The 13,088-nt window shown below is 43.6% G+C and overlaps 1 protein-coding gene and 1 pseudogene across 6 annotated transcripts in view; one reads left to right on the top strand and one right to left on the bottom strand.

Annotated features, from left to right (window-relative positions):
* The window catches only part of TRIM66 (tripartite motif containing 66), a 66,975-nt gene that overhangs the window by 43,695 nt on the left and 10,192 nt on the right, over positions 1-13,088 (bottom strand). The window contains exons 1-2 of one of the 6 annotated variants that reach the window (XM_021675132.2): positions 381-1,056; positions 128-159 (exon numbers count right to left, since the gene is read on the bottom strand). The exons of 4 other annotated variants lie outside the window; for them this stretch is intronic. The gene's annotated coding sequence lies outside the window, so the exon portion shown is untranslated. Of the gene's footprint in view, positions 1-127; positions 160-380; positions 1,057-6,085; positions 6,150-13,088 lie in introns of those variants that run through there. One more of the 6 variants, XM_064365198.1, reaches the window with a different exon arrangement.
* On the top strand, positions 12,031-12,501 carry LOC105720288 (protein LLP homolog; annotated as a pseudogene).

The following is a 13,088-nucleotide window of genomic DNA, read 5'->3' as shown; positions in this document are numbered from 1 at the left end:
AGCACCGCCTTCAAGAAACATGTTGCACCCAAACCCCAAATACCCAGTCCCTGCTAGACAGACAAATTTTTATCCAAGTCACCCCTAAAGTGACTGGTGCTTCTGCCCCAGCTGCCAGCAGGCTTACCTGTGGCCCTGCTGCCATGATTAGAGTAACACCTGGGAGAGAAGTCAGAAGAGCAACAGGTGAGACCACCACAAGTCCCGGAGGATGGTGCTTACCAAGCGCCCAGGAACACCCACCCTGCATGCTGCAGCCAGCCGGGCTGCAAGGCCGAAGCCTCGGGGAGTGGATACTAGATAGGGTAAGGGGAGCAGTCTGGATCCTGTCCTCCCTTCTCTGATGCATCCTCAGCCAGGGCTGCATTTCTCTAGCTCACCTGAGATACTCCTGCAAGAAAGGGCTTGGTTGACTCCTCCTGTTTCTGTTTATCTCGAAGGCTCTGCAGCAATTTTCCCAAACTGAACAGCAAGAGGGAGACCTCAAAGAGGCGACTCTCTTCCTAGCTGCATCTCCTTCCTAATCCTCTGGGTGCCTTGGAATAGAAGCTCAGAAGGAAGAAAACGACATTTTCAACTTTCAGGAACTAGCTCTGTCGCCCTCTGTACAGCTCGGGAGACATCACTCTCAGCCTTTTAGGACTCCATCCAAAAATCCTTCAGCCCTCCATGTTCCCCAAAATAACAGTGCTCATGTGTGGCTGGAACCTGCCCCGATCCGGCAGCTCATTTAAATAGAGCTCATCACAACAACAGTGTTGGTGGAGAAGTGAGTAGCTGCAGGGCCCTGGGGACCCCCTGTTTATACGTAGGAAGAATGATGCAATCTGGGTATCAAAATAGCAATCCAGAATGGAATAACAGGCTCACGCAGCAGCGGTGCCTGCACAGCCAGAGCTCAAGTTGACACACTCTGTCAGCCCCACACTGCTGCAGCACGCAGATGCCAGGCACACACTCTCACCGCATCATTTTAAAAAACAGCAGGAGCCCGAGATATCCCTCCATGCCCCCAGCACTGAAGGAGGGTGTGGGGGGGGCCTTCAACAGACATTGAAATCTGTCTCCTACATACTCACCTGCTCCTGCCACTTCACCTGAAGTCCTTATCCTGTGACGTCACAGTCAGTTGCCATAGTGACCAATTGTCCGTCACAAGCAGAGGATTAGGACTTCGGATGGAGAAGACACACATTTATGATGCACAAAGGTCCTGGGAGGTGTCCCTTGGCAGCTAACTCTAAGGAAGATCCAGTCACATACAAGCAGGGAAGGGAAAAGGGAAGGATGAACAGGGTTGACTGGAGGAGACATTAGGATGGGGCAAGACTACAAGTACAGGATAATTTCAAAAGCACAGAGCAATCAGATGAGGGGGAGTGGCAGGGATGTGCTTGGAAGGACAGGCAGGAGAGTAAGCTCCTCAGGGGACCTGAATGTTAAGCTCAGGAGCTTGACCTTCATCCTAAAATAAAAGGCAGCCTAAAAAGCTTCTGCAGAATGACTTAGCTGGGTTTTATGATTATCGTGATAAACTGAACACAGAGAGGTCAGGATAGCTGAGCATTAATGGGACCCTAAATTAGGTTAGAAATGAAAAAAAGGGAACAGAAGACTCATTTCAAAGAGAACTGACAGGACACAAGCAAATTATGATGCTGGGGCTACTGGTGGTGTGTGAAGAACATGAAGTCAAGTGGAGGGGCTGTCATGAACAGAGGTAGGTAACAGGAGGAAGAGAGCAGTGGTCAAATCCTATGTTATCTATGCCTTCCTTTCTCTGGCATCCTTGCCCTTTTAAGATTAGGCCTCATTCTTTCTTGTCTGGACCAGTGATGCCCAAATCTGGAGAGCTTGTTAGCAATCCTGAATCTACCAAATCCAAATATGTCGTGTTTGAGTGTGGCACTGGGAATCTGTATTTTTAGTTAGCATCACAAACAATTCTTAGGCATCCAGACCAGCACTGGTTCAAGGCCCAGCAATCAGGAACCAATGGCCTAGACAGCCGCAGTAGTCCAGCAGGTCTTCCAGCATTCAGTCCTGTCTCCTCCAATAATTCTTCTCACTGGGCCAGCATGACTGTTTTTATCTTGTTTGTTTGTCTTTGTTTTTGCTGTTTCAAGACAGCGCCTCATTCTGTCACCCAGGCTGGAGTGTGGTGGCATGTTCGTGGCTCATTGCAGCCTCAACCTCCTAGGCTCAAGTGATCCTCCTGCCTCAGCTTCCCAAGCAGCTGGGACTACAAGTATGCGTCCAGCTAATTTACTTTTTATTTTTTGTAGAGACAGGGCCTTACTATGTTGCCCAGGCTCGTCTTGAACTCCTGACCTCAAGCGATCCTCCCCTCTTGGCCTCCTAAAGTGCTGGGATTACAAGTGTGAGCCACCACGGCCAGCCAGAATGACTTTGATCATATTCCCAAGTACAGATTTGACCACATTCCACTGACCAAAAACCTTCAATGGCTCCCCACTGTCCACAGAATAGCTTAATCAAGATCCTTCACAATTTGGCCCTAAATTTCCTTTCTGAACAGAATTCCCACTTCTCTCCTTCAAGCATCCCATATTCCAGTCAAAATTTACTCCCTCCTGTTTCTAATATTTGCCCTTCCCTCCCCTCCATGTGCCTCATCCTAACACTATTCCCTCCCTGGGAGTCCCTTGCAAATTTTTCTGACTCTGCCTGGTTGCTGCACAGCTACTCCTACTGGATGTCACCCACAGATTCAAACCACCCAATTTCCCCAGACAGAACCTAAAACAGGGGTCAGAAAACCATAGCCTGCCTGTTTTTGTAAATAAAGAATACAGTCATGCCCATTCATTTCCATATTGTCTATGGTTGCCTTCTGCTTTTTTGCTACAATGATAGAGCTAAGTAGTTGTAACAGAGACTGTATGAGCCACAAAGCCTAAAATAGTTACTGTCTAGCCCTGTGTAGAAAAAGTTTATGACCTCTGGCCTAAAGCAACAGCTCCTTTAATTGTATGAGCCTCACCCTTTGGGGTTTAATTCTGATTATGGGGATTTTGCTTGTTGCCAAGTCCATGCCCATCTTTGTGAACTCTCATTCTCAACTGGGACACATCTGAGCTGGACCCTCATGTTTGGGTAGGATGTTTCAAGCAAGAAAACATATTTCAGGAGGAAGGACCTCTTTGGAAAGAGTGTGTGGCGTCTTTGGAAAGTCTTGTAAGGCTAGAACATATAGAGAAATGACAGGAGATGATTCTAGAACATTAGTTTGGGACCAGATTAAGAAAAGACTTGGAGGCCGTGCTAGGTGTCTGTTCTGAACTGCAAGCAATTGGAAGCCTTTAGGTAGCTAGATGTGCAGGCCTAGAGTCAGAGCGAGTGATCAGGGTCAAAGCTAGAGGGTTTGGGAGCATAATCACAGTGGCAATAAGTGAAGTGAGGTCAGAAAAAATATCGCTATAGGAAAAAATTGGGAATAAACTGAGGTCAGGCAGGTGTCCAGGGACTGTGAGGAAGAGCCAGGCAGCAGACCTGAGCCAAGAGTCAGAATCTGGCCATGAAAGCCAGGTAACTGGCGGGGCTGGAAATGGATGCATGAGCCACAGCCTTCAGAATCCATGCTCCTAGGAACCACCTGGCTGTGAAACACGCTTTTTGTGCCAAGAAAGTACCCATAGTATGATGCAAAAAGTACAAGTAGGATGAGTCTGGGCTCATTTCATTTGATAGACCCTCACTGACCCAAGTAGCACCTCTGTCTTTTTTCATCCCACATCTTCAGAGTCAATCCAAAAACTGATGCACTGACACATTCCATGCAAAGCCACGGATCCCATTTCCAGCTGGGCCTGGAGACAGAGAGGCAGTTGGGGAACCAAGGGCAGCATCCTATTCTGGGTCTGTAGTTTCCATTGGCCCTCAAGCCCAGGAAAGCCCTGGACTGTCAGGCAAGGGAGCTGGATTTTTTTTCCTGAATCTGAAAGTGACCAATTACGTGGTTTTCAGCAAGATCCTGGCCCTTCCTGGACTCCTGATGCTTCACCTATGCAGTGAGGGCTTCAAGATTAAGGGCCTTCCCTGCCTTCTGGCCTCCACAGCACTCAACCCTGACTGGTCCCCCTTAAATCAGACAGTTCCAGCAGACAAGAGGCCCCTCCAAGACCCTGTCCATCAATCACAGCCATCTCGAGCTCCTACCCTCAGCATATCTGTTCTAGCTATAGCCTTCTAAGCAGCACTGGCAACAGCAAGCACCTCCCCCAAACCACAGCCTGCCTCCTTTCCATTACCAGGGGAATTGCTCTCCCAGTAACGGGTCCTGTTCTGGGGTGCAAGTGCTACTCCCGGGGCCCTAGAGAGCCAATTAAAATGAGGAAACTGTTCATGAACTAAAAAGCCACTTCACTGATAGGGCTCCAGGATCCAGCTTCTGCACCTGCTGCACACTCAACTCAGCAACCTGCCCTCCACCTGGGAGACTTCAGTCACTACCCACAACAGATCCCACAAGGCTGGACACACTGTGCAGCACCTGGAATGAGCCAAGAGTAGTTAGTCACCCACCTCCCAGGCTCCTGTAGCTGAGATCTCACCCCCAGCCTCCTGTTCCCACCCAAGACCATTAGAGCCCCTCCAGCTGAGCTACTCATTAAGATAAGCATCATTTCGGTCTCTGACTCTAAGGTTATAGCATCTTGCATCAGTTCCCTCTCTTCAGATAGTCCTAAAGTCCCAAGGCCTGCCCACTGAGGGACTGTGATTGCTTCTCCTTTCAGCATTAGTAGTGTTCAAGGGATGCTGTCACCCTTCACTAGCTTCAAGAAGCATGGGGGCTATGGTAGTTATTTAGTGTTCTTACATCTCATTAAGTCTAGCCCTGAAAGCCAGAGAGGCCTAGGATGCCCAGTCAATTAGTGCTAGAGTCCAGATAAGCTCTAGGGGCTGTGACTTCCAGATCAAGGTTCCACATCTCAGCTGCACCCCAACGTTGAAAATGGGAAAAATAAGACACTAAATAAGTAGATTCTGAAATCTACATCTCAGTATCAAAGTCTCCCAGCCATGATTTGTCTTTAGGTTGATTTGAAGAGAAAAAATAAGTAATGTTCCTTTCCTTACTTGGGGAAGGAAATATCCAATTAATTCCCTCTTCCCCTTCCTAAAATGACAAATAAAACCACGGCAACCTGAAGAAGGATGAGGCAGGAAAAAAAAAAAAAAAAGAAAAAAAAAAACGACGGCAACCCTGAGAACCTTGAAGACAGAGCCAACATGTGCTAAGAGTCAGTTGCTGGGATGTTAGCTCCCTTCAGAGCTTGCTACATTTACTTAAAGTATCACTTTGGTACTCAACGGCCAACTTTCCAGATAGAATTTGACCTGGGATCATTTTTAATTAGGCTTAAAAGCAAATAGCCCCAAGTAGATATTCTCATTGGCTGAGAAAATCCAATTCCAATAGCTAGCATTTCTGAACCCAGCCATCCCACTGCATGGCTAAGCCACTGTACACTCGGCACACTCCTGCCTGTGCTCTGGTCCCCATCACTAGCTTTTGAAGATCTTGTCCAGCTGGTCTCCTCAGTGCCTGAGAGGTGATGCAGACTGATTTTCTTAGTAGCTGGGGAGAATCCCAACTAGGCTGTGGCTGGATTAATTAAAGATTTGCACTTGATCCAGCAATTCCAACACTGAGTACACAGTGGTCCCCTCTTATTCAAGAGGGGGTAAGTTCCAAGATGCCTGAAACAGCAGATAATACCAAACCCTATATACACTATATTTTTCCTATGCATACATACCTATGATAAAGTTTAATTTGTAAATTAGGCACAGTAAGAGATTAATGATAACTCATAATAAAATAGAACAATTATAACAATATACTGTAATAAAAGCAACATGAATGCAGCCTCTGCTTGCTCTCCCTCTTTCTCGCCCTCCCTCCTCCTCCCCCCACCACTTTCTCTCAAAATCTCTTAATATTTTCAGGCTGTGAATAACTAAAAACTTGAAAAGCAAAACCTTGGATGTCGGCCGAGGGGTGGGGGGCGGAAACTACTGTGTATCCAAAGAAAATGAAATTAACATGTCAGAGACATACCTGCACTCCCATGTTCATTGCTATATTATTCACAATGGCCAGGACAGGGAATCAACCTTAGTGTCTGTCGATGAATGGATAAAGAAAATGTGATATATATATATATATATATATATATATATATATACACAATACTATTCAACCATTAAAATAAAAAGGAAAACCTGTCATGTGTGAAAACATGGTTGTACCTATAGCACATTGTAAGTGAAATAAGCCAGGCACAGAAAGACAAATACTGTATGAGCTCACTCATTTGGAATCTGAAAAAAAAACTGATCTCATAAAAGTGGAGAGTAAAAGAGCAGCTACCAGGGGCTAGAGTGGTTGGCAGGGGGCAAGGGTAGTTAGGGAGATGTTGGTCAAAGGATGGAAAATCACAGTTAGAAAGCAGGAATAAGTTCAAGAGATCCATCGTACAGCATGATAGGTATGGTTAATAATATATTGTATTCTTGAAAGATGCCAAGAGAGTGGATATAAAGTGTTCTCACCACCAAAATGGTAACTATGTGAGGTGATGCATACGTTAACTGGCTAGATTTAGTCATTCTGCAATGTACGCATACTTCAGAATATCATGTTGTACACTGTAAATACATAGTTTTATCTATGTATGTATGTAGTCAGTTTTATCTATGTATGTATGTAGGATGTATGTATGTGTCATTTATCTATGTATGTGTGTACGTATGTAGTCAGTATGTATGTATGTAGTATCTATGTATGTATGTATGTATGTAGTTTTATCTATGTATGTATGTAGTCAGTTAAAAACTTTTTTAATGAAAAAATATTTATATTTGAGGCTGGGCGCAGTGGCTCACACCTGAAATCCCAGCACTTTGGGAGGCCAAGGCGGGCGGAGTACAAGATCAGGAGTTTGAGACCAGCCTGGCCAAAATGGTGAAACCCCATCTCTACTAAAAAAAATAATAATAATACAAAAATTAGCCAGGCATGGTGGCAGGCGCCTGTAGTCCCAGCTACTCAGGAGGCTGAGGCAGGAGAATCGCTTGAACCTGGGAAGCAGAGAAGTGGAGGTTGCAGTGAGCCAACATTGCACCACTGTACTCCAGCCTAGGTGAGAGAGTTGAGACTCCATCTTAAAAAATACACACACACACACACACACACACACACACACACACACACGATGGATCAGGCTGCAGGGTTTGTTCTTTCTTCAAAGACTCTCCATGAAATCTCCTCATCAGTTTGGTATTCTAAGTGAGTGTGAACTCTCCCACTGAGCAAAGTGCTACAATGTAGATCACAAGCTTTGAAGACAGGTGAACCTGAATTCAACCTCACCAGACAGTAGTTGTTAACCTTAGTCTATAAATATCCCAATCCCCATATTTTTCATCTATAAAACGGGAATACTAATATCTACTTTATAAGGCTTCTGTGAAGTTCACAAAAGATAACGCCTGTACAGTGTCTGCCAACCAGTAAGAGCTTGATAACTGTGTTTTGTACCTCCCACTTGAAGAACAAAAAGGGACAGTATCACAAGTGAAAAAAAGCCTTCTACCCAGGCTTTATTAAGTCATTTATTCAATAAATATTCGCTTAAGATCTCCTCTCCTGTATCACGTTCTGTGTTGGTCTGTGGGGTTATAGACATGAAAGGCACTGTCTGGTTGAATAAGAAGATGCCCACCTCATGCCATCCCCTCAGTTCTAAGCCCCAGAGCAGGAGTACAGGCCTGGGGAGGCTCTGTTGAGGAATTAGAGTTGAAAACCAGCTGGACAGACCCTGAGCCCCGGGACAGCCCCTCTTCCACTCAACATAGCAACTGCCTGGCTCTGCCCAGCAAGCAGGAGAAACAGGTTTATGGAAAAGAACTCATCCCAATGCAGTATGGCTCCACCTGGTTGGAGGCACTGAAACTAGGAACCTGTTTATTCCTCAGCCTCTATCCACTTTCCCTGCCATCTCTCTACTGGCTCCCACATTTTACTTTTAAAAAAAACGATTTCTGCCCAGATTCCCAGAAAGAGGATAAACCTTCCAGAAAGCCGTGTTCCTAGTCTGCTGGACAAAGTGACTGCACTAAAAGCTCTCCCAAGCACGGCTTCTCAAACTACAGACCAGAAATCTAAGTGCAGGCATTGGGTATCTCACTAGGCTAGCCAAAGATAGGTGACAGCTCTGACTTTCATCAGACAGCTGATTTGGGAGCTATTCTTTTGGTCCTTCAGAAAATATTCAGCGGGTAACTGATATCTACCAATCCTAGCACATGGAACACTTACCAAAGTTATTGATCCTTTGCTTGAACTTTAAACAATCTTCTCCTCACTGTATTATTATCATCTCTTTATTTAGCTGTCATTCATTGGACTATGAGCTCCTTGAAGTCAAGGGCTCTGTCTTTTCATCTCTGCATCCTAAATGCCATAGAGCCTGGCACACAGTAGTTGATAAATACCCATGGAGGAGATAGACATACAAACCAACAAATACCACACCACATAGGATCCTAATAGTTCCAAGTAATAAATGCAAATGTGAAGGTAACAATGGCCTAGCCAGACCATAAGACCTACTAAAGAATATAAGATGCCACATATTATACAAGAAATTGCCTCTCTGGTTCCAAATTAAGCATGTATCCATCTAACAGGCTTTTTTTCCTCTATTTTACATCTTCTCAAGTTCTAAATAATAGCTTTTTTTTTTTTTTTTTTTTTACATTTCTTACCTTCTTTCTATAAATGAGGCTATAGAAGGCTTTATGTATACATCCTCATTTAATCTTCACAACAATCCTATGAGTTAGTTACTACCACCATTAACCCCATTTTACAGGGAAAAAGAAAAAAAGAACCTCTTGGACAGAGACATGAAGTAACTTGCCTAAACTACACAACTAGTAATGGCAGGCAGATCAAGTCTCACACTCAGATAGCCAAATATACTGACACCAAACTTTTGTTTTTACTCTTCATTGCAATTAGAATAACCTGGCAATAAACACTATGATTCAGATAACTGTCATTTATATATATTTATTTTATTTTATTTTATTTATTATTTTGAGATGGAGTCTCACTCTGTTGCCCAGGTTGGAGTGCAATGGCACAATCTCAGCTCACTGCAACCTCCACTTCCTGGGTTCAAGTGATTCTCCTGCCTCAGCCTCCCGAGTAGCTGGGACTACAGGTGCCTGCTACCACACAACTTTTTTTTGTATTTTTAGTAAAGACAGGGTTTCATCATGTTGGCCAGGCTGGTCTTGAACTCTTGACCTCAGATGATCCACCTGCCTTGGCCTATCAAAGTGCTGGGATTACAGGCATGAGCCACCACACCCAATCCATTAATATGAATTTAATGTTCTCATTTTAGAGTCAAACACAGCCTTGACACATGCATAATTTGTTCACGTTAAAAATCTTAATGAGATCAAAGACCTGAACATAAGAGCTAAAACTATAAAACTGCTAGAAGAAAACAAAGGGGAAAATATTTATGACATTGGATTTGGCAATGATTTCTTTTTTTGTTTTGTTTTGTTTTGTTTTTTCTTTTCTGGCAATGATTTCTTGAACGTGACACCAAAAGCACAAAGAACAACAAAAAAACATAGATAAGTTGGACTTCATGAAAATTAAAACACTTTGTGTATCCCAGGATGCTATCAACAGAATGAAAAAACAACCCACAGAATGGGAGAAAATATTTGCAAATCATATATCTAATAAGAGACTGATATCCAGAATGTGTAAAGAAGTTCTACAATTCAACAATAACAATGACAACCCCATTAAAAAATGCACAAACTGAAACTCTATACCCATCAAACAACTCCCCATTCTCCCAGCCCCTAGCAACCACCATTCTAGTTTCTATCTCTATGAAGCTGACTATTCTAAGTAGCTCATGTAACTGGAATCATACAGTACTTGCCCTTTTATGACAGGCTTACTTCATTTAGCATAATGTCCTAAAGCTTCATCCATGTTGTAGCACGTGTCAGAACTTCCTTCCTTATTAAGGCTGAATAATATTCCATTATATGTATATACCACATTTTGTTTATCCATTCATCTGTTGATTAACACTTAGGTTGCTTCTACCTTTTGGCTATTGCAAATAATGCTGCTGTAAACATAGGTGTACAAATATGTCTTCAAGTCCCTGCTTTAAATTCTTTTAAGCATATGTCCAGAAGTAGAATTGCTGGATCGTATGATAATTCAACTTTTAATTTTCTGAGGAACTACCATATTTTCCACAGCATCCACACTGGTTTTTTTGTTCTTGTTGTGGTTGTTGTTTTGTTTTTTGTTTGTTTGAGACAGAGTTTCCTTCTTTTAGCCCAGGCTAGGTGCAATGGTGTGATCTTGGCTCACTGCAACCTCCACCTCCCGGGTTCAAGCGATTTTCCTGCCTCAGCCTCCCGAGTAGCTGGGATTACAGGTGTGCACCACCACACCCAGCTATTTTTGTATTTTTAGTAGAGACAGGGTTTCTCCATGTTGGTCAGACTGGTCTCGAACTCCTGACTTCAGATGATCCACCCACCTCAGCCACCCAAAGTGCTGGGATTACAGGAGTAAGCCACCATACCCAGCTGCCACACTGTTTTATATTCCCTCCAACAGTGCACAAGTACTCCAATTTCTCCACATTCTTGTCAACATCTATTATTTTCTGGGATATTTTTGGTTTGTTTGATAGACATCCTAATGGGCATCAGGTGGTTTCTCATCATGGTTTTGATTTGCATTTCCCTATAATTAGAGATGCTGAGCATTTTTTCTTGGGCTTATTGGTTATTTGTACATCATCTTTAGAGAAATGTGTATTCAAGTCTTTTGCCCATTTTAAAATCAGGATTTTCTTTGTTGAGTTGTAGGACTTCTTTATGTATTTTAAATATTAACCCAACAATGCTGGAACTTTTTTTTCATGGCTTAAAACATCAGAAGTTTATTACTTTCAATGATTCCATGGGTTGGACTGAGTAGTTCTTCTGCTTCAATGATGTCATCTGGGACACTGGGATGGCCCAGTCCAAAACACCTTTACTCATGGTGGGCAAGCGGTATGGGATGTCAGGCAGAAACTTCAGTTCTACTCTCCTTGTGGCTGCTTGGGCTTCCTCACAGCATGGAGATTGGATTCCAAGACAGCATGTCCCAATCAGCAAAGTTAGACATTGCAGATCTCCTGAGGCCCAGCCTTTGAAGTCACACAACATTTCTACCACATTCCAATGGTCAAAGTAAGTCAAAGGACCAATACAGATTCAAGGGGAACAGAAATAGACTTCACCTTTTGGTGGGATGGGTGGCAGAAAAAAATTTTGGCTATCTTTAATTCTCTGTAGTCATGAAGGGGACCATCACCAAAGCTGGCAAAAGGTGCCACCACTGCTGCAGAGGCCCAATATCATTTGGTCCAAAGCATAGACTGCCTTATGTTGGTGCATTGAGATTGCCATCTCCTATTGCTGCTAATACCAACAGTGCTATTTACCATTACTGAAGAATTATGGTAAAGTCACAGGCACCATCCTTCATCCTATCAACACTGCTGAAATCAATGGTACCCAATACCTTGCATCCTCATTGTCCAACACTATTTTAATAAAACTCCTTGAGGGCCAGGTGCAGTGGCTCACACCTGTAATCCCAGCAATTTGGGAGTCCAAGGCAGGAGAATCACTTGAGGTCAGGAGTTCGAGACCAGCCTGGTCAACATGGTGAAACCCCATCTCTACTAAAAATACTAAAATTAGCAAGGCGTGGTGGCATGTGCCTGTAGTCCCAGCTATTCAGGAGGCTGAGGCAGGAGAATTGCTTGAACCCAGGAGGCAGAGGCTGCACTGAGCTGAGATTGCGCCACTGCACTCCAGCCTGGGCAACAGAGCAAGACTCCATCTCGAGAAACAAAACAGTGGCGTGTGTGTTTGTCTCTCAGGTAAAACATGGCTAAAAGCTTACGGAGCAAGTGGAAAAGAAAAGATGCACACTGAAAAGAGAAAAAAGAATGCCCCAAAGGAGCTCAGCAGACTTAAAAGTATTCTCAAAGTAGATGGCGATGTTTTAATGAAAGATGTTCAAGAGATAGCAACTGTGGTGGTACCCAAACCCAAACATTGCCAAGAGAAAATGCAATGTGAGGTAAAAGATGAAAAAGATGACATGAAAATGGAGACTGATATTAAGAGAAACAAAAAGACTCTTCTAGACCAGAATGGGCAGTACCCAATATGGATGAACCAAAGGCAAAGAAAAAAGCTGAAGGCAAAGCGAGAGAGAAGAAAGGGGAAACGTAAATCAAAAGCAGTGAAAGTGGCAAAGGGTTTGGCCTGGTAGACTCTTAAAACCTTGGAAAATGCCACATGGGACAGATGACGGATTAGAATGTATACACATGTATACTTTGATTTCAACTCCCACCAAATGAAAACTATTTGTTTTTCTATTTTAACTTGACCTTTTTTCTTCAATTCAAACCCAGCATACCTCCTCAAGTTTGTTTTGGGAACCTGAATAAAATGAGTAGCTGGGACTACAGGCGCGTGCCACCAAGCCCGGCTAATTTTTGTATTTTTAGTAGAGACAGGGTTTCACCATGTTGGACAGGCTGGTCTTGACCTCCTGACCTTGTGATCCCTCCAAAAGTACTGGGATTACAGGTGTGAGCCACCACGCCTGGCCAATCCAGACTATACTTTTTAAAACTTTGTTATCACAATGAAACACTAATTTTAAAAAATTAGTGGACAGAACTCATGAAAATATGTGTGTGGACCTCAGCTTGAGAACATTTCACTAATTAAGAGCGTGGGCTGGGTGTGGTGGCTCATGCCTGTAATCCCAGCACTTTAGAAGTCCCCATCTTTAGACAGTGCTATAACGCCTCACAGAGAGCCTAGATTTGTGCTTCGAATCACTTGGGAAATACTGCAGAGAACAAAACAAACAGAAAAGATCAGCAATGATGTATCTAAGTGTTGCCAACTTATTTGACTTTCTCACT

This window comes from Aotus nancymaae, unplaced genomic scaffold, assembly GCF_030222135.1.
Source record: "Aotus nancymaae isolate 86718 unplaced genomic scaffold, 86718_ANA_hifiasm-v0.15.2.pri h1tg000059l, whole genome shotgun sequence".
NCBI classification, from domain to species: domain Eukaryota; kingdom Metazoa; phylum Chordata; class Mammalia; order Primates; family Aotidae; genus Aotus; species Aotus nancymaae.
The sequence above is the reverse complement of the archived record's forward strand: the minus strand, read 5'-3'. Positions and strand labels throughout refer to the sequence as shown.